General features: G+C 37.1%; 1 protein-coding gene across 4 annotated transcripts in view; it reads left to right on the forward strand.

The window, feature by feature from the left end:
• Positions 1 to 22,254, forward strand: part of NAV3 (neuron navigator 3) — a 563,826-nt gene that overhangs the window by 236,458 nt on the left and 305,114 nt on the right. The window lies entirely within an intron of this gene.

Here is a 22,254-nt window from a genome sequence, read left to right on the forward strand (position 1 = left end):
TGAGCCCCACAGTCTCAGCTAAAATGAATCATAGTTCCCTTACTAAAAGCTGTCAGAGCTTCTGTCACAGGCAGGTTTTAACAGTTTTTTTTTAAAGTTTATGTGTTTCATTTGCTAGCTGTGTATATTATTGAATTGCACTTTTTTTTGAACAGTAAAATGTGTTTAGTGTTATTTCTGTGTGTGATGGTGAATAAGAAAATATGATTTCTGTGTGTCTCAAAGAACATGGTGATGAAATTACTCTAGTTATATATGTATTATTTACAGATAAATTCTACCTGGTTTTGTTTATACCTTTGCAGAATCACCATGACTTCTCAGCATTTTGGTGAAATATAGCACCAGCTTATCACTGGATAAGTAGGAATTTGTTTAAGAGTGTCCTAGGTTAAATATTCAGGAATGTATTTTACAGCTCTTTGTATTTCAGCTCTAGATTTAGCCCATTCAGAAGGCACTTCCAACTTTTGAAGGTAGCCTTGGCGTTACTGAGTAGAGGAGAGCATAGAAATTGCAAATAATAATCTGATATCATTGAAACAGAAATGTTGGTTGAGTCTTTAAAGTGTTTATTCTCCCATCAGAACACATCCAGCATGCACTTTAAAGTATTGCTCAGCCTTTTACAATGACAGAATCGTAACCTGCTTAGGTTTTCTTTTTTTTCCTGTGCACGGAAGGAAGGTTCGGGAGTAATCCCCTGAAAGAAAAAGTAACATTACTGGGCATACAGGGGCCTGGCTCATGAGGAATTAGTTGTGGAATTAATATTTATTGCCTTCTGGCATTTCAAATTGATGTGATGTCCTTTTGTCCCTAACGGCATTGCTGTGCTATAGTAGAGCTGTCAGAAACTGTTGTGGTTTTGCCCATGAGCCAATGCAATTCATTGCTTCCTTTCTCTTATAGTTCAAGTGCTGCACCTACCTGTGAACTCAGACAGCTGAGATGCATGTGCACATTTGTTTCTACCAGTTCTCCCACAGGTGTGGTAACCTTTGGCAAAGGGATGAGGAAGACAACAGTAAAATAATGGGGTTTATAGATTTCGGAATACATAATAAATAAATTAATATGTGAGCTGCTTTTGGAAATGTAAAAACTGTCAGTAATGTGAGGCAGGATGTGTTGATACTTGGCTGCTTCACTTATCCTGACTCAGTTTATGATAATGACTTTCTTCTTCTTACTGTTGAATTTCATTGGACTACACTCCTTTCAGTCAAATGAAGAACAGTATTGATAACACCTTGTATGCAAAACAAACCAGGAAGGAAATCTTCCAGAATACAAAAACATTGAAAGCAGAAATCGATTTTTAGAATTTTCTGGAAAAAGTAATTTCCTTTAGAACTGGCATTACCTACCTAAGAAGAAACTCAGTATCTAATATACTTAGAACTTCTTAGGAACTTTTCCTTTTTCTTCCTTTCTCTCATTCTTCATGTTTTTTCCTTTTTTTTTTTTTATTCCTTTCTATCTCTTCCTTTCTTCCTCTTTCTTTCTTCTTTCCTCTTCTTCTTTCACCTCCCTTTCTCCCTCCCTGCCTTCTTCCCTCTCTTTCTTGTCCACTCACTCATCCACTTTTTATATATATCAGAATCATTCAATCTAAAATGCATATTGCAGCCCAAGGCCAGACATTTTCCTTCTATTCACGAAGCAGTCAGCTATTCCATGACATCAACTGTTTTAAATGATCCTTCTGCTTGATTATTTGGTTGGTTATTTGGGGATAATATTGGAAATATTAGACTTCTTTGAGAATATAAATCATATACCGCCAGACAGATGGAAGTTTGCCTTGTCCATAAATATAAAATATATGAAGCATTTTTATCTTTGATTTTCCACTGTAAAGGATGAGTGCCAATTTCCTGTGTAATTATGATTTGTTTATCCAGCAGTTTTGTTTGTCCATGCACTTTTCTCTTTGCCAGTTGTGGTCTATATTTTGTTTCCATAAAAGGTATGTTTTCTTTGAGGCTATCTCTTCTTTTTGCCACTGCCAAAACCACTAGTGATGCACCATTACTTGGACTTTTGTTCTTAATTTAAACTTGGCATAGTGTCTCCCTCTGGTGTAAAACATGAAACGAAATCCATTCTGATATAAAAGTTAGGAGGTCACCCCTTCATTTGGGATTGAGTGTGGTTTCTGTTGTATGGAGTGAGCTTTTCCACCTTCCTTAGATTGGGAAGGAGGGGGGGAAGGCATAAGGGATGAGGCTAGAATATTTACCTAATGGTCGAATATTTACTGGGGTCAGTCCATCTTATGGCAGATACTGGGAAAAACAGAAAAGTTTAAAGTTAGGGAAGGAACAGGTTATTTTGAAGAAGAAATTCCATCAGAGAGCAATACCAAACATATCATACTGTTTTTCCTAATATGAATTACTTTGGTGTCTTTGAGCAAACTGGAAATACGTAAAAGTGGAAAAAAATAAGTTCCAGTTGCTAAAATATAATAACACGTGAATCTGTCCAGCAGCAATGGTAATAACAAGTTCCAATGTGGAATACTCACTAGATTAAGGTGACAACAGTTGAGGAGGTTACTTTTCTTTCTCCCGTTTTTGTCCTTCCTTCCTTCCTTCCTTCCTTCCTTCCTTCCTTCCTTCCTTCCTTCCTTCCTTCCTTCCTTCCTTCCTTCCTTCCTTCCTTCCTTCCTTCCTTCCTTCCTTCCTTCCTTCCTTCCTTCCTTCCTTCCTTCCTTCCTTCCTCCCTCCCTCCCTCCCTCCCTCCCTCCCTCCCTCCCTCCCTCCCTCCCTCCCTCCCTCCCTCCCTCCTCCCTTCCCCCCCTTCCTCCCTCCCTTCCCTCCTTCCTTCCTCCCTCCTTCCCTCCTTCCTTCCTCCCCTCCACTCCCCTCCCTCCTTCCTTCCCTCCCTCCTTCCTTCCTCTTCCATATTTTTTTTTACTTCCTTCTTTACTTACTTCCTTCTAAGAACAAACTTCAGATGCCAAATTAGTGTGAAGCATAACAGATCTGGAATAGCAGATCACAGAGAATTGATAGTCTTGGAAGCACAAAAGCTCACCGTGTTTCACCATGGAGCTTTATATAATTTCATTCACTCTGGAGAGAAAAGAAATTACAGTGTAATGTTTTATCATTTGTAGTTCTAGCAAATGATATCAAAAGCATTCTGTGAAGAAAATACAGAAAATTACTGTGGATGAAACTGTGAGCCTGCTTACCTCTTGCAGGCCATGGGAACCTGTTACCTGGTCACAACTGTCCAGTCTGTTTGCAGTGGGTGTCACTACAATCTCAGACAGCATCTGCTGAAGTTCCTCTGACAATAGGCTGAGAAAGTGGCATCCTTTGGCTTTTCACATCCCTTCACCACTACTGAAGTCACTATGAATTCACCGACAGTTCATTGCATTGTAGAGTATCACAAGCTAGTCCTTAATCACATACCTTTCTCTTTCTTCCCTTTATTTAATCGTTTTTGTCCTGGGGAAAGTAGCAGCAAGTTATAAGCAGCACAAGTTGGTTGTTTTACCTCATATTGTTTTAGCCACACAAAGGTAAGTTGCTGACTTTGAGCTCTTTAGTGGTATCTGTATTTCAGTGTGGAAGAGAGAAGTAGGATGTAGAAAACAGAAGAAGCCTGAGCTCTACAGCCCATACTGCTTTGTCACACAACTTTCCCCCCTCTTTTCCTCCCTAGACCTGAAGCGGAAAATGTTGCTATTTCTGCCTTCAGACAGGGAGGAAAACACAGAGAACATACCTTTCTAGTTGTTAGAACAGCTCAGTTCTGGTTGTAATGAATAGTGTCAGCTTGGGATTTAAGGCAGATGGTTCTATAGTTTGTAAATAAAATAGGTATTTCAATCAAACAATTTGAACAACTAACTTAAAGCCCCTGAAGCTTGTTTAGTCTAGAGAAAAGAAGGCTTTGGGGAGACCTTATAGCAGCCTTCCAGAGCTTAAAGGGGACCTACAAGAAAGCTGGGGAGGAGCCCTTTATCAGGAAGTGTAGTGATAAGATGAGAGGTAAAAGTTCTAAGCTGAATGAGCATGGATTTATATTAGATATTGGAAAGAAATTTTTTAATGTAAGGGTGATGAGGCAATGGAACAAGTTGCCCAAAGAAGTTATGGATGACCCTTCCTCAGAGGTGTTGGAGACCAGGTTGGATGAGGCTATGAGCAACCTGACCTAGTGGGTGGTGCCCCTTCCTGTGGCAGGGGAGCTGGAACTAGATAATCTTCCCTTCCAAAGGAAGCCATTCTCTGATTCTATGATTCTAAGAGGTAGGTAAGTCTTTGCTATTTGTCCCTGACATGTAAATGTAGGTCTCCAGGTTCCTCTGTGTCTTTACTGTTGTGATGTCTGATGATGGAAGTCATTCCAACTTGATTCCTACTCACACTTTGAACTAGTGCTTTTCTGAAATTTTCAAAGCAAAACATGCCATTTCCTACTACTAGCTGTACCAGATTTAATATCTGGATGTTGATATAACAGCATAATTCGATCTATTGGTAAACCAAAACTTCAAGTTGTAGTGTATCAATTTTTACCAAAATTTTCAGTCAGCTACAGTCTGCACTATGAATAAATGAAAGAAGTCTCCCATTTAAGTGAGAACACAGCTGAATAGTTCTTATGACATGTGGAGTATGATTTTCCAGTATTTGAATTGGGGTAATGAAGAATACAGGCATACAGTTAAAAATCCTCATTTCTGTGTACTGCAACCAAGAGGAACATGCATGCAAAACCCAAGGAAAGAGATCTACAAGGCCACATTCTGTTAATTGTACCTCTGGCTCTGAAAGTCTCATGTTTGGTACCTGTAACATCTGTTGCTTTCAGGTTTTCATCTGTAAAAGTGATGTTTTATTGCCTTCATCTCAAAATAATGAAATAGCTAATTTTTGTAATGATACCCATCAATAAAAGGGTACTAATACAAAATGTTATTGTTTTAATGTTAAGATAGAGAGTGACATATATGAAATAGTAATCTAGGCTTTTTTCCCCCAAGAAAAAAGCCCACAAATGCTTTGCCATTTAGATTTCTTCACGATTACTATGTTCATTGCAAAAATCACATCTAAGCCATGGTTGTGTAGTATAACTTATTAAAGCAATTCCTTTTTTAATATATCAGTTTCTGTAAGGTTTCCATGTGTGACCTAAATAGCCACATATATCACTAGACATTTCCATCATCACTTACAAGAATAAGAAAATTGATTTTGGCTTAACAAGGATCAATTAAGAAAAATAAAGAGGATAAGAATTTAAGTGCAAGTCAGATGATGCTGAAGTCAAATGAACTCCCCAATGCTTTGTTCTCAAGTTCCTTGTTTTTTTCCTGTTAGTTCTGTCCAAGATGATCTTCAGCTATATAAAATGAACTTCTGTTTTTTACGCTGTTCTCAGGACTTAGTTGAGTAACAAGAGTGCAGCTGTGATGGCCTTGGCCATAGACTATTTTTTTTTTTTCACTGAGACACATTCCTTTCTCCTTGTCTGCATCCCTGGGCTCTTGTCCAAAGCCAACTAGATTGTGTTTATATTGTGTCCTCCTTTGCTTTAGCCTTCATTAGGATCCTGTCTTTCTCAGCCCTCACACTATGTCACATTCATTATGGTGACTCCTTTATTCCCCTTACCCTAGACTTCGTCGTGAGAACTGTGTTGCATTACTTTGTGCTGAGGACATTTAACATTTTTTATTAGAAGAAAGGACAAACAAATGGTTTGACGGATACCATGAGTTCAAAATGTCTTAATTAGCCAAAATCCTTAATACTCCTGGTAAATTTAGCCTCAGTTTGATTTTCTATGAGTGTTCAAGTTCTGACAATCAGAATTTCTAAAAAATCTGAAGCATCAAATACTGGAGTGTCATCTGAGACTTTTCTTCCTGATTGTTCCATTCTGTTTTCCATTCTTTTGCATTCACGCTGCAGCTCCTCAGTTCAGTGTTCTTAGATTAAGCCACTCCTTTCTTACTTTCAGAACAAAGGGTTTTTTACTGGCCCAACAAATTAGTGAATACAAATTTACAGGTAATTCTGTCTTCAGGTGCCCTTGAAAACATGCTCAAACACTTTATCCTTACAATGGAAGATAATTTCTGAAAGAATTGTGCAAAAATTTCCAATCAGTATGCCAAGATATGGAATTTTTGCTGATTTGTCTTGCTGCAAAAAGATTAAGGTAGTTACACTTTCATTAAAAAAAATTACTCTTTCTCAGAGGATTCACTTTTGAGTAAATATTGCAGTTTAATATTTTAGTACATGGAAAACTAAATGTTTTCTATATGCACAACTTTGGAAAACAAATCTGACAAATGTTATTGGAAGAAATGCATATAACTTATACAGGAAGAAATGCGTATAACTTATGCATATATACTTACATATAATAAGAGAATGATTATGTGCAGGTGATTGAATTAGGAGTTTAGTCCTTTCCTCACCTTTCTGATTCCCTCCCCTTCCTTTTTTTTTCTCTTTCTCTTTCTCTTTCTCTTTCTCTTTCTCTTTCTCTTTCTCTTTCTCTTTCTCTTTCTCTTTCTCTTTCTCTTTCTCTTTCTCTTTCTCTTTCTCTTTCTCTTTCTCTTTCTCTTTCTCTTTCTCTTTCTCTTTCTCTTTCTCTCTCCTTTTGGTTGCTTAGAAACTACTGAAATATGTTAAAACCTAAGTCCCCCTAGAGTATTGGGTCACTGTTTGCCATTAAACCATGAAAACCAATGTTGTATGGAAGAGACACAAGGATCTCCCTGAGAGGTCTTGTTATACTTTTGTACTCAGTGTTTATCAGAGTGATTTATTTGTCTGTTGTGCACTTCTCCATCTCTAGATGCTGCAAATATCTTTTCCACAGCTGACATGTCTCTTGGCTCATGAAATTTTCTCTAAATGAAAAATATTGCAGATCTGGCCACGCTAAATGGCAGGAAAAGAATTTCATAGTGGAGGTTATCCATAAACAAGTTATCCACCACGTCTTCCATCAAGTAACACAAACTGAGTAGTGCATTCCCCTGTCTACATATTCTGTGTGTTTTGTTAGCAGCATATAAACACAGCCAAATGCAATTTAATGAACTATATCTTTTTTACATTTAGTTAGGAAAGAAAAATATTTCCTCCCATCTCTTTCCAATGATAAATCACAAAGCATGGAAGCTTTTTTTTTTAATGTACGAATAGAAGAGCACCTACTCTTGAAGATTCACTGACATATCATGGCAAGTGTATTTACTAGAGATTTTAATAGTATGTGTCTCTGTATATATATCTCTTTTAATAGGAAAAAAAAAAAAAAAAAGCTTGAGATACTTTTAAAGTCCCAAAATTCATATCAGGAAATAAGCTTTTAAGTATGAAACAAAGTGAGTTCACATGAAAGATTTTGTGGCTAGAGAGAAGATTTTTAAAAGCACAAATAGTAGGTAGGTACATTTAATTGTGTAAAAGCCCCTTGTAGAAATCATCTACTGTGTACGCTGCCTAGGTGATCCAGCCACTTCAATCCAGTTGTGTGGTTGTGTCTGTGCAAACCAAGCTGCAGAGTTCAGACAAAGTTAATTAATCAAACTCATATTGTGTCTTAACACCGGGGAAAATTGAATGGAGGGTTCATATGAATTTTTAAAATGAGAGTTAGACGAAGTATTATATCATTTGGTGAAGTTAGTGAATCACATTAGTGAAGAGCCAGATCCTGTAGGCAGTACTATTCCTGGTCCATTACTATGTTATTTTCTATGACCACTATGTCAATGTATTTGTTTCACTAACAAACAGTATGAAATTTCATGCTCTCTTGGATACAATTCTACCTCTCCTGTTTGCGTGACTTCTTCTTCCCATTCCAGCCACACATGGTGATACAGTCATCTATTAAAGCAGCCTTTTAGCACCTCTAAACTGACATCCTCATAGGGACTTTCAAGGTGGAAGTTAGAGAGACAATGAAGAGGGTAAAGCTTGAATGAGGTATTTTGGAAAAGAGAATCTCAAGTCCCTGGGCATCAGCATACACAAACTGCTGTAAAATATTCTTTGGGGAAGCACCTGGCCATATGCAGCTTACCTTTTTAAATGCAGACTTCTGTTAAATATTGCACTTGGATGTTTTCTTGGTAACAGCATGGAAGGCACAAAACTGGACGATACTTCCTGTCTTTCCATTGGGTACTGCAACTGGACAGTCAAAGCAGGTGTTCACAAGCTGAAGCATCAATCAGAGAGCCAGGAAGGTTCTGACTCACTGTAAGAAATGACTGGTATTTCCTATCTTCTAGACTTTAGCTTAAGCTATGGGATTATAACTACCTGTAGAGGCCAGTTTGTAGTATGTGTTATTTGATTTAAATTTGAGTAATATTCAAGAATTAACATAACTCCTCTTTTGCACATAAACAGTGCTCGAAGTCCTCTGCATCCTTACATTCATATACATACAATTTTTTTGTATTTTCACGTGCATGAAGTAGCACAATTTTCCAGGAAATTCCCAGCTGAGGAATGACTTCAGACTGCAGATTATTCTTCTGATCTTTCTTATTCTCATGAATTTTAAACCTGCAGGAGATGCATTCTGATACAGCTGAGGGCACAGAAGTAATTATAGGTATTCTTTGCTTTGGACACACTTATTTCTCTGGGGGTTGCTCTCCTAAATGTGGAGTGTAAGAGCTGCTTAAATAAACGAGGTGTCAGAAATTCATTCATTCAATCGTTTTCATAGTGAACTTAGCAGCTGAGCCTTCTAGACTCCTGAACTCTGGTAAAGCCATAAGGGTTCTCCTGTGTAAAATTAGGATATAAGGCATTTAGCATTTAAAAAATTTTTTTCACTAACTTAAGCCCAAGTGTGGCAGGGTAAGTTCATGTGTGTTAGGAAAATTGTTGTTTCGACTTGCTGTGATTATGTCAATGAATAAAACAGTTTTGTTTCATTTTACCTACTCTGTTGATAGCCATTAATTTTGTGGAGATTCTTCATTAGTAAGAAATTGCTAAAGTTCTGCCCTAAATCTATAGGTATTAGGCATCATAGCTATGAAAAATAATGAAAAATATCTCTGGGTCATTCCAGAAAACACTCTGTTGTTCTTATCCCATGAGATAGCTGCTGTCTTATAAAAAAACGGTATATTGCATTTTACTCATAAATGCCTATATTTTATTAAACAAGTTATAAGATGACCCTCATGCATTTTGGACAATGCTGTACTTACATAAATACAAAGACTTATCCTTCTGCTTTTGAGAGCAGTGGGACCATCAGTTGGACTTGGAAAAGTAATACACAATCTTTTTGACTCTTTTATGAGCATGACTACCATTACTACCCATAACAGAAAGAACCTTGATATAAAATACTCCTTCACTGCGGTGATATCTCAGGTTGAAACAAATAGCTGGAAAGTGCTAAAAAGCAGACAAAACAATTTTTGCTTTTTTAATAGTTTGAATGGTAGTTTTAGAGGAGAGGACTTTCTTGCCAAAAAGCAGACTGCTGGGAACAGAGCTAATAGGGTGAGTGAGTTGGCAGGACAGGGACTGTTTTTTAGGATACATTTCTTAATTTCTAGTCTGCTCCTCAGAAGGAAGGATCTGATCCTTCAGCTCCATCCTGGTTTTCGCACTACAAGGTAGCATCAACCACCCTGAAATGTTTAACATCAAATTACTTGGTGATACTTGCTGCCTTTCAAGGTGATTAACATACCAGTACTCAATTACAGCATAGTTAAATGCATTTTCTTTTCTTGGTTATTAAAATCTACACAGGAGTCCTGCACTTGCCAGCAAGAGTTGGCAAAAATTTCCCAGTATTGTTACCTTTGGTTCAATTTCTTTGGTGGAAACAGCACTGAACCCCAATGTAGATCTGCTGTGGCACCACATTGATGCAGCCTGTGCTGGCTGTGTGCTTATAATATCTGTTGTTGAAACTCCAAGGAGTGAAACTGTGCGTGCATCAAAGCAGTTCAAAACATTTTTCTGTTGCTCTGAGAACAGTCATGCTATTGCTAAGTTTATTTTTCTGAAGTTTTTTTCAGGATTCATCTTATATTAAGTAGACTTCTCATTATGAGACAGTTTAAATGTAAATATAGTCACAGGTAATAGATTCTTTTCTCCTTGTTGAACGGTACTGGCATTAGACTTTCTTAGAAGTACTGCAAGAAATATAAAGGGATGCTGTTCTTCTGAACTCATACATTCTACTAGAAGCTCCAGTGAGTCCACAATGCATTCCCTTCTTAAAAAAGTCATTGTATAGCGCATTCAGCAAAATTTAGCCTTAGAAGTACTGCATCAGATGTTACTCTATTATTAGAAACTTTATTATTATTTAAGAAGGAGGACTAGCACATTCTTATTGTAAATTATGCATGGGAATTAAAAATTCCTAGTTGACTGGAGGTACAAATCCAATTAGAAGCCCAGACTGTTGAGATGATTTGAATATCTCACCTTAAATGAAGTACAGAAAAGACTATAAAATAAGCTGCAGGGCTTTGAAATTTCTGGCTCTGCCATAAGATGTCATGTTTGATTACAAAGAAGCAGTTTTCTCTGTGCCCAAGTTCCACACCTCTGAAGTGGGAATAGCATTGCAGAGAGAGGCAATGTTGGTAAATCAGAAGGATTTTAGAAACAATTCCTGTACTGAATGCCATATAAAAAAATTATTAAAAGTCCTACCAAAAATACAGTACAGTGATATCTCATTATCTCTTTCTTAAAAATCAATCTTGTCATTATGCTGCTGTATGTTGGCTCTATTTTGTTGGGTTTTTTTAAATCTCCCTGGCACATATAGAATGTTTGATTGCCAAGAACAATCAATTTATAGACAAGCATATAGCTTCCAGTACTGTGAATATTAAATGCTGTAAAAACATATTGGTGGAAATGTTTGAATGCGTGAATTCTGCTTACTGCAATCTTTCCTCCAAATAGTTACTTAGTAGTGTAAAACTAATTAATGTAAAATGTAGTTCTTTCACTTTCTAAAGACCAAATCCAGTTCTCATTAGTGGGAGCATTAGTGCAACTATTTTTGGTAACTTAGTGGAGGTCAGTGAGGACCATAAGTTAAAAAAATATACTAAATTTGCAAATATGAAATCACAGAAATTACTTAACCATTTGGTAAAAATCAATAAATTGTGTGAAACTGAGGAATCCCTACAGGCAAAATCCTCAAAATTGTGAGGATCATCTGCTTTCCTCCTCTCAGTGTCAGTTAAATGCATTCATGTTTTGAGAATTTGGGTTTAATTGATATATCTAATCCCCCAATTTACAAATCAAGGCTAGATTTTCAAGGTGTCTAATCATGAAATAGGAATTTGCTGAGTTTTTCTTTGAAAGTCAGTATACAGACACTTTTGAAAACACACTTACCAGCGTATTAGGAAAGAAATACATTTAAAAACTAGACACAAGTAACTTCAAAGCTACAATTAAATTCAGGTGTTCAAAATTACTGGCAGCTGACTCCTGTTTATGTCGATGGGAGTTAGGTGCTTGAGTACCTTTGCAGATTTGGTCACTGGGATGTAAGACTGCTTTATGCTTCTGCATCTGCATCAATGTCCCTGTACACAGTTATCTAATTATCCATCCCTAAGGATGGATGCATACTTTATCCCGTGCATATTCAAGGGATTCCGATGAGGTAAATTTTAAACTGCTTTTAAATTCTGAAGTTCCAGTACTTTTTGTTGTAATTAGATGCCAAAAATACATTTGAAACCTTGATCTAATTGCTCAGCTTCAAACTGGATTGCAGCATGTCTCAGATATAAATGAGCTATGCACGTAACTGAGCAATATAATTTAGGTATCACGGGTGGACAAACTGTGGCAGCACCAAGTTCTACAAAGGACCCTTTGTTTTGCCAGATATGTTAACACATAAAGGGATCACTGGATCACTTAAAGCTGCCACTGTCTTTTTTTGAAAAAATACGTCAGTGCTTTCAAATGCTTTATTTCTTGTATTTGCTTATGCACCACAGTGATGAATGTGATGTAAATATCAAAGTATTAGACATGTAGACTGACTCTAATTTTACCCCACTGTAAATGGAAATAAAATTATTTGTCACTCCTGGCTAGCCCAAGTATAGGCTAACAGCTGTGGGCATACATCATTTGTAACTGCATCACTGAGAGTACATTAACAGGCTAAAATGGTCAAGATTCCTCCTGAAAAACTAGAAATTTGGAGATGAAGCCGTTACTATGCCATTAGGGAAAAGTATTAGGTGTTTTGAGCAACAATCCCTCCATTTCAGGTACCAAAAAGCTCCCCAACACCACAGGAAGTACCTAAAATCAAAAATCGTGCTAAAGAAAAAGGAATTGATACTGCTCCAGAACCAAGAAACCAATGTATATAAAAAACAATTGACATAAAACATGAAATCTTGCCTTGCTTAAGACAATATAAATCTGTTAGAGGGCCTGATTCTGCGTGCCTTCATGCATAAGCTTACCTTAATGCTTGAACTATGGAACTAAAGAACTTCCTGTTCTTGGAAAAGAACTAATGAAAGCAATATCAAGGAATACTCTAGAGAATCACTGGGACTATGTATGTGAGTGAGTGTACAGAGACTTGTAGGATAAGGACATGGAAAAGTAAATGGTATGGCTCTACAATATCTCCACGTAAACTCAATTTTTATATGAAGTTTTTTGTTTTCCTTGGCCCTCCACAAATCCTTGCTTTGTTTTTGATAGGGTTTTGAATGTATTTATTTTGGATTTAAGGACAGTAGTTGAAAGTGGGGAAAAATGTAATTGTCTTTTCTTTTTTGCTTAACATTTTAAGTATACAAAATAAAAAACATAATTATTCAGTTGGCTAATTGCATATTTTTTCTGGCTTGTTGTTATCAGTGGACAATAATTTGTTGTTATAGATGGTCTGTCGAGAAAGAAATTTAGTCTAGTCCAGTGGTGATAGAACAGATGGGAAACTCTGAATTACTGAGTTATTTCAGAGCACGTTTCTTGACTGGCTGAAAGCTTCCATGCTTGTTTCCCCACTTTGTGGCATCGCAAATAACATTCCTTGGGTAAAATTGGTAAGAAGCTGTCCTTGAGTAGAAGCAGATTTTACTCCTGAGGTTATCTCAGTGGATTTGTAGCAACAAACTTCGTATGCTTAAAAAGCCTTATTTTTAAACAAAAGGTGTGATACAGGTTTTGTGTATTAATTAGAATATCTGTTGTTCAGAGAACTTTATACTCTGCACATTTTATGTGACGGTCTGTAATTGTCACAGATGAGAAATTTTAATTCTGTGGTCTCTGGTTTCTTGAGGTGGCCTCCTATATACTGCAAGTGTAGAAATACTTACAGGTGGTCCATACAGAGGCCTTCCCTCCTAGTGAAGTGGCAATTCTCACATCTCTTGTGGCTCCATTCATTCTTCTTTAAATTACAAAACTATTTTGGGAAATTACATTTTAAAATATACGTATTTCTTTTCTCCCAGTTCAAATTCTTCATTATTAGGACCATTGCAATGGTGTTAACCATAGACACACTGTTTTTTGGAAAAGTCAGGAGAGAACAAGGGTGGAAGTTGTGGGTCTATAAATGATGATGCGAGTGCTAAAGTAAAATCCTGTAACCAGGGAAGGAAAAGTAAACATTATGGACACAAGACAGATAGGTCTTAACCAAGAACTGTCACCCTACATTAATACAGGCCTTTTGCATCTAGCTCCCCTCATACCGTTCTGATACAATTTTTGATGCAATCAAGCATGCATATTTCCAAAGGAAAATGTGTGTTGGCATCGGGTAGCTTCAGGATAGGTGGCTGTAGGATATCTGTTTCTGCAATGTTACCATAGTTCAAAAGCAGTGTTATAGGTTATATTTGGCCAAAAATTGAGTTCAATTTAAATAAGTTAAAAATATGTGGAAAGGACAGAATCTTGGCTAGATCCCAGGCGGTTAGTGGTCTTAAATGATCCTGTAATGCAAGAGCATGAGAACTATGGATCTACTTCATCCCTTGAAAGCCAGCAAGGGATTCTTCATTTATACTTTACTAGGTTTTGGGGTCAAAGCACAGGAAGACTAACCTGAGGGTTTCTGTGCCTCTTGTTTCCTGTTTTAAGGGCTTAAGTGGGACCTAAGTAGAGACTACATCTTCCACCGACCTTCTGTGCTAGGGTGAATTTCACCCTAAATGTCTGTTTTGGAATGAACAGCCTGTATTTCCTTAAGTAAAAACAAAATTGCTTCTGATTTGTTGAAACCCCATAAAAGCATTCAAAGCCATTCAGTTCTGTTTGTTTTGGGTTCTGAAGAAAGCCTTTCTCCCAGTTGGGTTTATACTGCAATTTGTTTTATGAGGACTTTTTACATTGGGGAGAAGAAAGGGGATGTGTAAGGGGGAGATAACTATGTTAATTCAGAAGCAGCTCTTTTTTAAAAAAGAATTGAGAGTTCCTTTTTCCATAATTAGCGCAGTTTTTAAACTGCTGACAGTACTGGACTGCTGCTTATTATGAATAAAAGCAGGACATGGGCAAAGTTGGGTTGAAAACTTGCCATGAATGTTTTGAAGGTATAATAATATTTTATGTTTAAAAGTTATATTTTTATCTTCATTTTCTGTCCCTTTTGACTACTATTATGAGATTAAAGTTAGATGGATAAAGCCACTTGAGAAGCTGGGTTGAAGTTAAATTGTCTGAGTCAGTTTAAACAACCAGAGACAAAGCTGCATTCTTCCTGGCTTTTAAGGATTACTGCTGATGGCTAAAATGGTCTTTTGTGACACTGAGATTAAGCAACACTATATGATAACGCTCAGTCTTGATTCTCCTCATTCAACTGGAGTATTCTTCTTTCCTATCAGCTGTTACTATCAATTCATTGTATTCAGGTTGGCTCTAAGATTCTTCTCTCATAAAAGAAACATCAAATCAATCCTTCTGGGCATTTCAGCAGTATCAAGATCTCTAATAATTTAATCAGTGTCATAACAGAGAATGTTTTTCTTCAGTCTGACTAAACATGATAATAAACAGAATGGCTGTAACCGTATGGTGCTGCCATCAGTTGGGCTTGACATATGGTGGCATGGGGATGACGTGTGCACGATTTTTATCTGAATGCTAGTGGTAACAGTAGCAAGAAAACATCTGGCAGTCTTCAAAGCTTGGGTCTGCTCTTTACTCTGCGTCTTTGCATCACTTACCTGTAATCTGAAGACTGAAGTAATTTGTTTTTTGTTCTATAAAGACATGCTTCTATTTAATCACGAATTACTACTACCATTGGTCAGGTATTCAGTCAGTATTACGTATTTTTGTTCCCATTCAAGTCATAAAGATAGAAAATGTTATTGTTGTGTCATGAGAAAAATGCATGGAAGATGTGGAAGACTTGGTGGAGAAAACACTGCAGTCCTCCAACACAGAAGTGATGTTTAGTATTCCCTTAAGTTCAGTGGAAGTGTATCTGGTGGGTGAAAGTATAATAAAAACTTCACTTGCAGCTGCAGTACAAGAGACTGTCATCCCAATGAGAATATATGCCATTTCTGCAGAAAACCTGGGAGCTGCAAGCAAGAGGAACCCTTCCATGATGAGCCAGGTTGCTCACATAAGAGTTTCTTAGTGGCAGGAACTAGTGGAGAGCCATCTTCCTCATGAGTGGCCAAACTTGACTTCCAGTGGGAAGCTGCAGAAGGGGGAACAGATGGGCAGTGATGTGTGAGCTTTGGGGATGTCTGAGAGAAAAAAGGCAGCAGACAGGGTTGCCCATTGGCCTGCTTTTCTACCATGCCTTGGTAATACATCTGCTGGAGCCTGGAGCTCAGCTCACAGCAGTGCACCACAGCTCTCCTCACTGTTGAGAAGTCATACCCTAGAAAATATGTCTAACGTTTGAAGCAGCATAGGTTCATATGTGAAATACCAAGCTGCAGGAGAGGAGAATGTAATTTGTTTAGAATTATGGCAAGGATGCCAGAGCTCTATCAGGAATCTAGGCCTGTTTCAGGGCATGGCTAACATTGCTGACCTCCTCTGCTGTGGAAGTGTGGACTAATGGCATTTTGGTTTGCTGTTTTGCTCTTGTTGGTGAATACCAAAAGTGTTTCAAGGTCAACATGGGACATTACTGATGAGGGTAAAAATCCTGAACTTCTTGAAGTTAAGAAGAGTTGTACGATGTTGCTTATTTCTGTACAAAAGATGCCGTGGTTGCTTATGTAGAGATAGCATACTACACTGAGGAAAAAAAAAGCTAAGCTGAGGAAGGGAAGTGCAGGAAACTAAGTATTTTAAGGTTCTTTATTGTTTTATTTGTTCCTATAACTATTCACTCCATCTGTTTTCTTATTTTGGGATATGTGTTTTCATTCTTTCTCTCTTTGTTGCTCGTGATAATTGTTTTTTTCCTAACTCTAATTTTGTGTATATGGGAACAATACTATTTCATTGCCAATTGTACATTTTAGTCCAGATGACATGCATTTTCTTCCTATACATTTTCTGAGATGCTGGGGACAGATGTCACAAGCAGTTATTTGCAGTGGTTAGCTTAGGCAAGTCCTTAGGCTATGTCCCCTATGTGTTATGCAGAGCAGTGCCTCAGTGTATGCTCTTAATTGTCCTTTAGTAGGTCATCTGTCTAAAACCTGGGAGAACTGTATTCTTGGCTATCTTTGGAATGAAAGAATTTATTTCATCTATGTAACGCACAGACAATTTAAAGGGAATGTTCTTTGAAATGGTTTTATTTCATTATAAATCTTGCCAAATGAAATTATGTTTTGTACAGTTGGGCAGTGTATCAACAGCAATGTAGTTCAAACAATGAAGATAATTTCTTTAATGTTTTGAGGGTGCCTTTAGTGAGCAGCATTCTGGGTGAAAGGTAAACATCTTAATGGGAACAATTTCTTCATATGAGTCCCAAATCTTTGCCGCAACTGTTGCTAAGCATTCCAAACTGCCATCTTTCATCTTCTCCCAGATCATAAAATAAACACTTTTTTCTGCATTAGTTATTCAGTATCTCAGAGATTTCAGTGGAGATATCACAAAATGGAAGCAATCTCAGGGTGTGTAACTTGTACTTCTCTATGTCTAGCAGCTGTCAGTCTGAGGAAGAACTCAAATATAACGTTGTCTTTGCTGTTTAAGGGGAATGCTTGTCTCTGGCCTTTATTCTTCTCATTAGGAAGACTTCACCAAAGCCTTCCTTCCCCACCCCCCACGCCATTTATTTATTTAATTTATTATTTATTTATAGGGTTTTGTTTTGGTGGTTTGGTTTGTTTTTTGTTTAAATTATGTAGCTTTCCAGGTGGACTGGCAGTGTTCAGGAATCACAAGACAGATTTCTGCTTCAAAGAAGTTGATTAGATGAGATGAAGTATGAAAGCAATGCTATTGCAGATTAGCCTGTGCAGTTTTTTGAGCAAAGTATATACTCCTACGGGCACTGAAAAGTCAGTAACAACCATTAGGGGAGCAGACTGAATCAGTGGTGTTAGAGGATGTCATCCAGCATGGCAGGTTATCAAGCTTTGCTAAGTCTGCTTCTAGCAATGTATAACATGTCAAGTCTATTTGCAGATGTTGAGGGAGGTTGGTTTTGCCTATTATAGTAGCTATCATTACAGTCTTACACATACGTTTTAGTTTTTCTTGGTAGTTCTACGCAGATTCTGTGATGCTTACTTTACTAGATCTAATGAGTTAAAAATGAGTAGTCTGTAATAAATATTGAGAAGTATATTTTGATGCTAATGTGAGATAGAAAAACTAATTTTTGAGTTTGTCTATATGTGTAGGTTTGAGGACTAGAAATTGTGATTTGGAAATGTCAATGTCATTTTTGTACTGAAAGCATCATGTATCACTTTAAAGACAACAGAATATTCCCTGTTGTTTTTTTGGTTCAAAGGCTTGCTTTCGGCTCCATACTATAATGTTGTGGGTTGTAATGGAGCTTATCAGAGAGCAAAACACTCTTGCCTTCAAGCCATACCCCTAGAAGGAATAGAGTTTCCGCAGTGTGATCAGAAGTATAAGCAAAATTTAATTCTCTGCTCCTGGAGGAAGATGTGGATTTTTGTTAGGGACATGCACACTACACTGGTAGAGCTCACAGGCAGCATTGCCATAGCCAGCAATTTACAGCAGTTGTTTTGCTGCTTCCGTCCAGCTCCCAAACTGCTTGATCTCACCAGCTGCCTCTTCTGCCCCTATGGAAGTATGGTGCCAGTGCACATTGCAGGAGATGCAGTGCCATAGCAAGCCATTCCTCCTTTGAAAGTAGCAACTCAGCCTCCTTCGCTCACTCACTGCATGTTGAGCTTGGGAAGTACAGCTTAATGGGATTTCAGAGTGATTTGAAGTAAGACGTTGAGGTCTCATTTCAATGCACTGGAGCTGAACCAGAGAAAAACAACAATATTTTTTTTCCATTTCATTGCAGCATACGTTTCTAAATCTTCAAAGCTGCACTGTTCCATGGAAAGTTGAAATTTTTGGGAACATACCTTCCAGAAGGCATTTGGACAGAGTGCTTCCAACTGGAAAAATCTTTGGCATGTCCCCAAATTCTGCATCTCAATAGGAAAATAGTGGAAAAATAAGTATTTTTGTAACACATGAGTAAACTCCTGCATGAATTCTAAAATAGAAACTTCCATTTAATTTTCATTCTACCGTGATGCAATTGATACAATTTGTCTTCCTGGAAGAATAGAAGGCTAAAATGCAAAAAAAAAAAAAAAATTGGAAGCTCTTCAGTATTCTCTCCCTAGTCTCTGATTAGGAAAATATTAAAGAACTACAGAGTAATGATAAATTATCCCAAGAGTGGCTGAAACTTGTGCACATATTCATGGAAAAATCAGGAACATAACTATGGTAGTTCATATTGAAAAGAATTAATTATTTACTGGTTTTCCATCAGGGTCTTGGTAGTGCAGTAAAGACAGAAATTCACATACTTGAAGAGAGGAAAGGCATAGTTTATAGAGTCTAAGAAATATTTGTGACAGCATGAATTTGTGTGCTCTTCTTCCTAAAATGGGACTTAAGTGAGACATAAGAAGTATACAAGTCTTGTGCCAGCACTCTGCACAGGGCTGAATTTAATCCAGAATGAATAAGGGTCTTTTACTTATTTTGTTTATTTTCTGCAGTCACTCTGCCCAATTTATAACAGTGTGTTTTTCAGATGGTGTTTTCAGACAGTAACACACCACCTTTAAGTCAAATACTGAAGGCAGTTTTTATAGGAAAGTTAATATATTGCTTGAATTTAAATAAACAAGTTGTTTTTATGTATTACTCAAATGCTAAGAAATCCACTGTTACTTTAAAAATCCTATAGTTTAGAACAAATGCTTAGGATTTATGAATGAAACCACATGAAAAAAAGAAATGTTTAGTAAAATTGGAAGAGATTTTTCCTTTATCAGTTGTGTAGTTTATGGAACAGCACCTGATAATTACTGGCATCATTTTATGAGAGCGTTTCGTAAGTGTGATATCCTGTTCGGTGCAACTTGAGGCTGTAGGTTTTGCCACTGTTGAACCATTAAGATTTCAGCATATTGAACTGTCATTTCAACCATTTAAACATTTTACGTATCAGATTTCTAAATGTTAATGGGAGTAATCTGGTTTCTTTTTATTACAACAACAGCCATAAATGGTGTTAACATGGCGAAATTTTCTTTTAAGATTTATTTTTTCCAAAGTTTTCTTGCTAATTTAGAATTTGTGAAAAATATCTGTGTTGTTAGAAGGTAATTTGCCTTTCCATCAACAATTTCTTTAATTCTAGTGTAAGTAAAGACCTAGAAGGCAAATTTGGATTTGTGTGTTAAGAATAATTTATTCACTATTAGTATTACAAAGAGAAATTTAATGGCAGTCAGTAATACAGTGGGATCATAATCGTTTGTTTTCACATTTTTTCTTTTTGGATGTTTCTTGTGTTCAGCTCAAAAATTACTGGTTTTAATTGCTTACCTGTATGTTTGTGTGTGCGTTTGTTTATATATTCCTGAGTGTGTGGTTTTGTCCTTCTTTTAAAATATAATTTATTGGTAGATGCACTTTTTAAAGATCGATATTAAATGAACTTTTCTTTTCTCCAAAGATCATTGAGACTGGAATTATGTTCAATATACAAGTAGGTGCAGAGATCACAAATCTTTATAATGTAGGCTTGTTTTCATTTTTGCATCATACAATTATTCATAGTTCAGTCAATATTAACTCAGATTAATTATTTGGTAGATGCTTAAAGCCAGATTCAGACATTGTTTCAACATATGCAATTCATACATATTGCAGGGGTTAAAAAACTATAGCAATATCAAAACAATTTTACTCTGTACATATGCAAGCAATCTGACTGCTGAACTCTGAAGATTAGGTCTGTAACTTTACAAGGGAAAGCTTATACTGGAGGTGGAGGTATGCATCTGGTTTGTTTTTTTTCTTCCAAATATTGCAAAGCATCTTGACTTTATGGAAGTTAGAAATCTTAGTGTAAACATTTATCCAAGCAATGGTATACTTTGCCTCAAGTATTTTTTCAAAGCACGTTATTTGCATCCTACAAAGGTACCATATGTTAAAAATAATGCATACAGCTGTTTGTCAGGGGGACTGTAGTCCGGAACATGTTTAGTTTCAGGGCTACTTTGCCTCAATGCAAAAAAGTAGTGTGAATACTTTACTTTCTTTCTGTACTTTACAAACAGTACATTAAATAATAGTATGTGGATTTGATATTATCCTCAGGCTTCTATATGGAGAGTGAAATGGTCTTGAAAAAGCAATGAACTTTGAGCATTAGACTATTGTGTGTAGATAATAAGTAAGAAGGTGCAACTGCAGTCTTATAATGGATGCTTTTTGCAATTCTTTGTGCTTTTGAAGAGAAGCATGCAATGCCTCTCATGGTAACTTTGCAGCTGAGACAGTGTCTGTGATGCATATGATGTGACCCCTTACACTTTAAATTGGCGGTCTCTTAAACTGTGTTATTTTGAAACAGTAGCTGTTTCTCTGTTGTCAGTATGTTTTTCAGGCTCCTGTAATGGCCAATTTAATGACACAGTCAGGTTAATGTTTCAGAAGGAGCTATGTTGCTCAGCCATAACAATCTGTCTGCCAAAGTTTATGGCCAAGTTATAAACCTCTGGATGTAGGAATTTAAAACAAAAGCACTCTAACTCCTTAACTCCAGTGGCCTCTGTGCCATGGGGCAGCTATGCCATGGTGGTGCTCATGTTTTACAAATCAGGGTAGTTACTCACCAGTGATCCTTTGACAGTCTGTTCATCCCTCTGTTCATGCCTGGCACCATTTTTCTCTTGTGATCTTACATCAAAATGTGATGAGAATAAACTTCTCAGCCAAGTGGAAGCTAAAGTAAAGGGGAGTAATACATGTGTTACCCCTCAGAGTAGAAAAAAAAAAATTCTTACCTTAATACTAGGTTTCCCACTAGGTGAAAGAACGTTGCATAATTACATAAACTCATGAGCAATTTTTGACTGTCAGTTCTCTCTCCTTCATCCTCCCAGCACTCTCATCTGCCTTATCTCTTAAAAAAAGGGTAAATTACATGTCATCAGACTGTGCAAATGCACAACTTTTTCTTCTTTCAAAAAAACATACTGTCAAACCTGCCAGATTTAATAGGATTAGCAGGAAATTAGAGCTATCATTTACTCAGCTAGTGGCCACTTAGTGCCATAATGGTGATGTTTCTCTACTCTCAGTATTCACAGGAATCCTGATAGCCTAATACAGTTTTTCTAGTAAACATGATGGAGTCTAAGGGAATGTCTACTTCTCCCTCTTACTATACTCCCTCTCTGAGGAAAGAGACAGATGTAAGGCTGTAATGGTTCTGCTGATGTCCATCTCCACTTCCACCAATTGCACAGGGTAACCTGATGTAACTCGGATTCTTTTGGTGTAGGTGGGGAGGTTCTCTGCTTCTAGGAATGAACCTCATACCATTAACAAAGGGGAACAAGGCAGACTGGAACCAGATGGGACCTGAGTACCTCCTTGTACAGCCTGCAGGAAGATGAATGGGCCACAGAATCGCACTGATTACGCATCATATTTTCTGCACATTTTCATGTGCGTGTGGCTTGGGTCCAAGTATAGCATTTGAATCAGTAGTGTTAATACGCATTATTTCCTGGTGTTGCTG

The sequence above is a fragment of the Phaenicophaeus curvirostris genome, chromosome 1 (genome assembly GCF_032191515.1).
Source record: "Phaenicophaeus curvirostris isolate KB17595 chromosome 1, BPBGC_Pcur_1.0, whole genome shotgun sequence".
Taxonomy (NCBI): domain Eukaryota; kingdom Metazoa; phylum Chordata; class Aves; order Cuculiformes; family Cuculidae; genus Phaenicophaeus; species Phaenicophaeus curvirostris.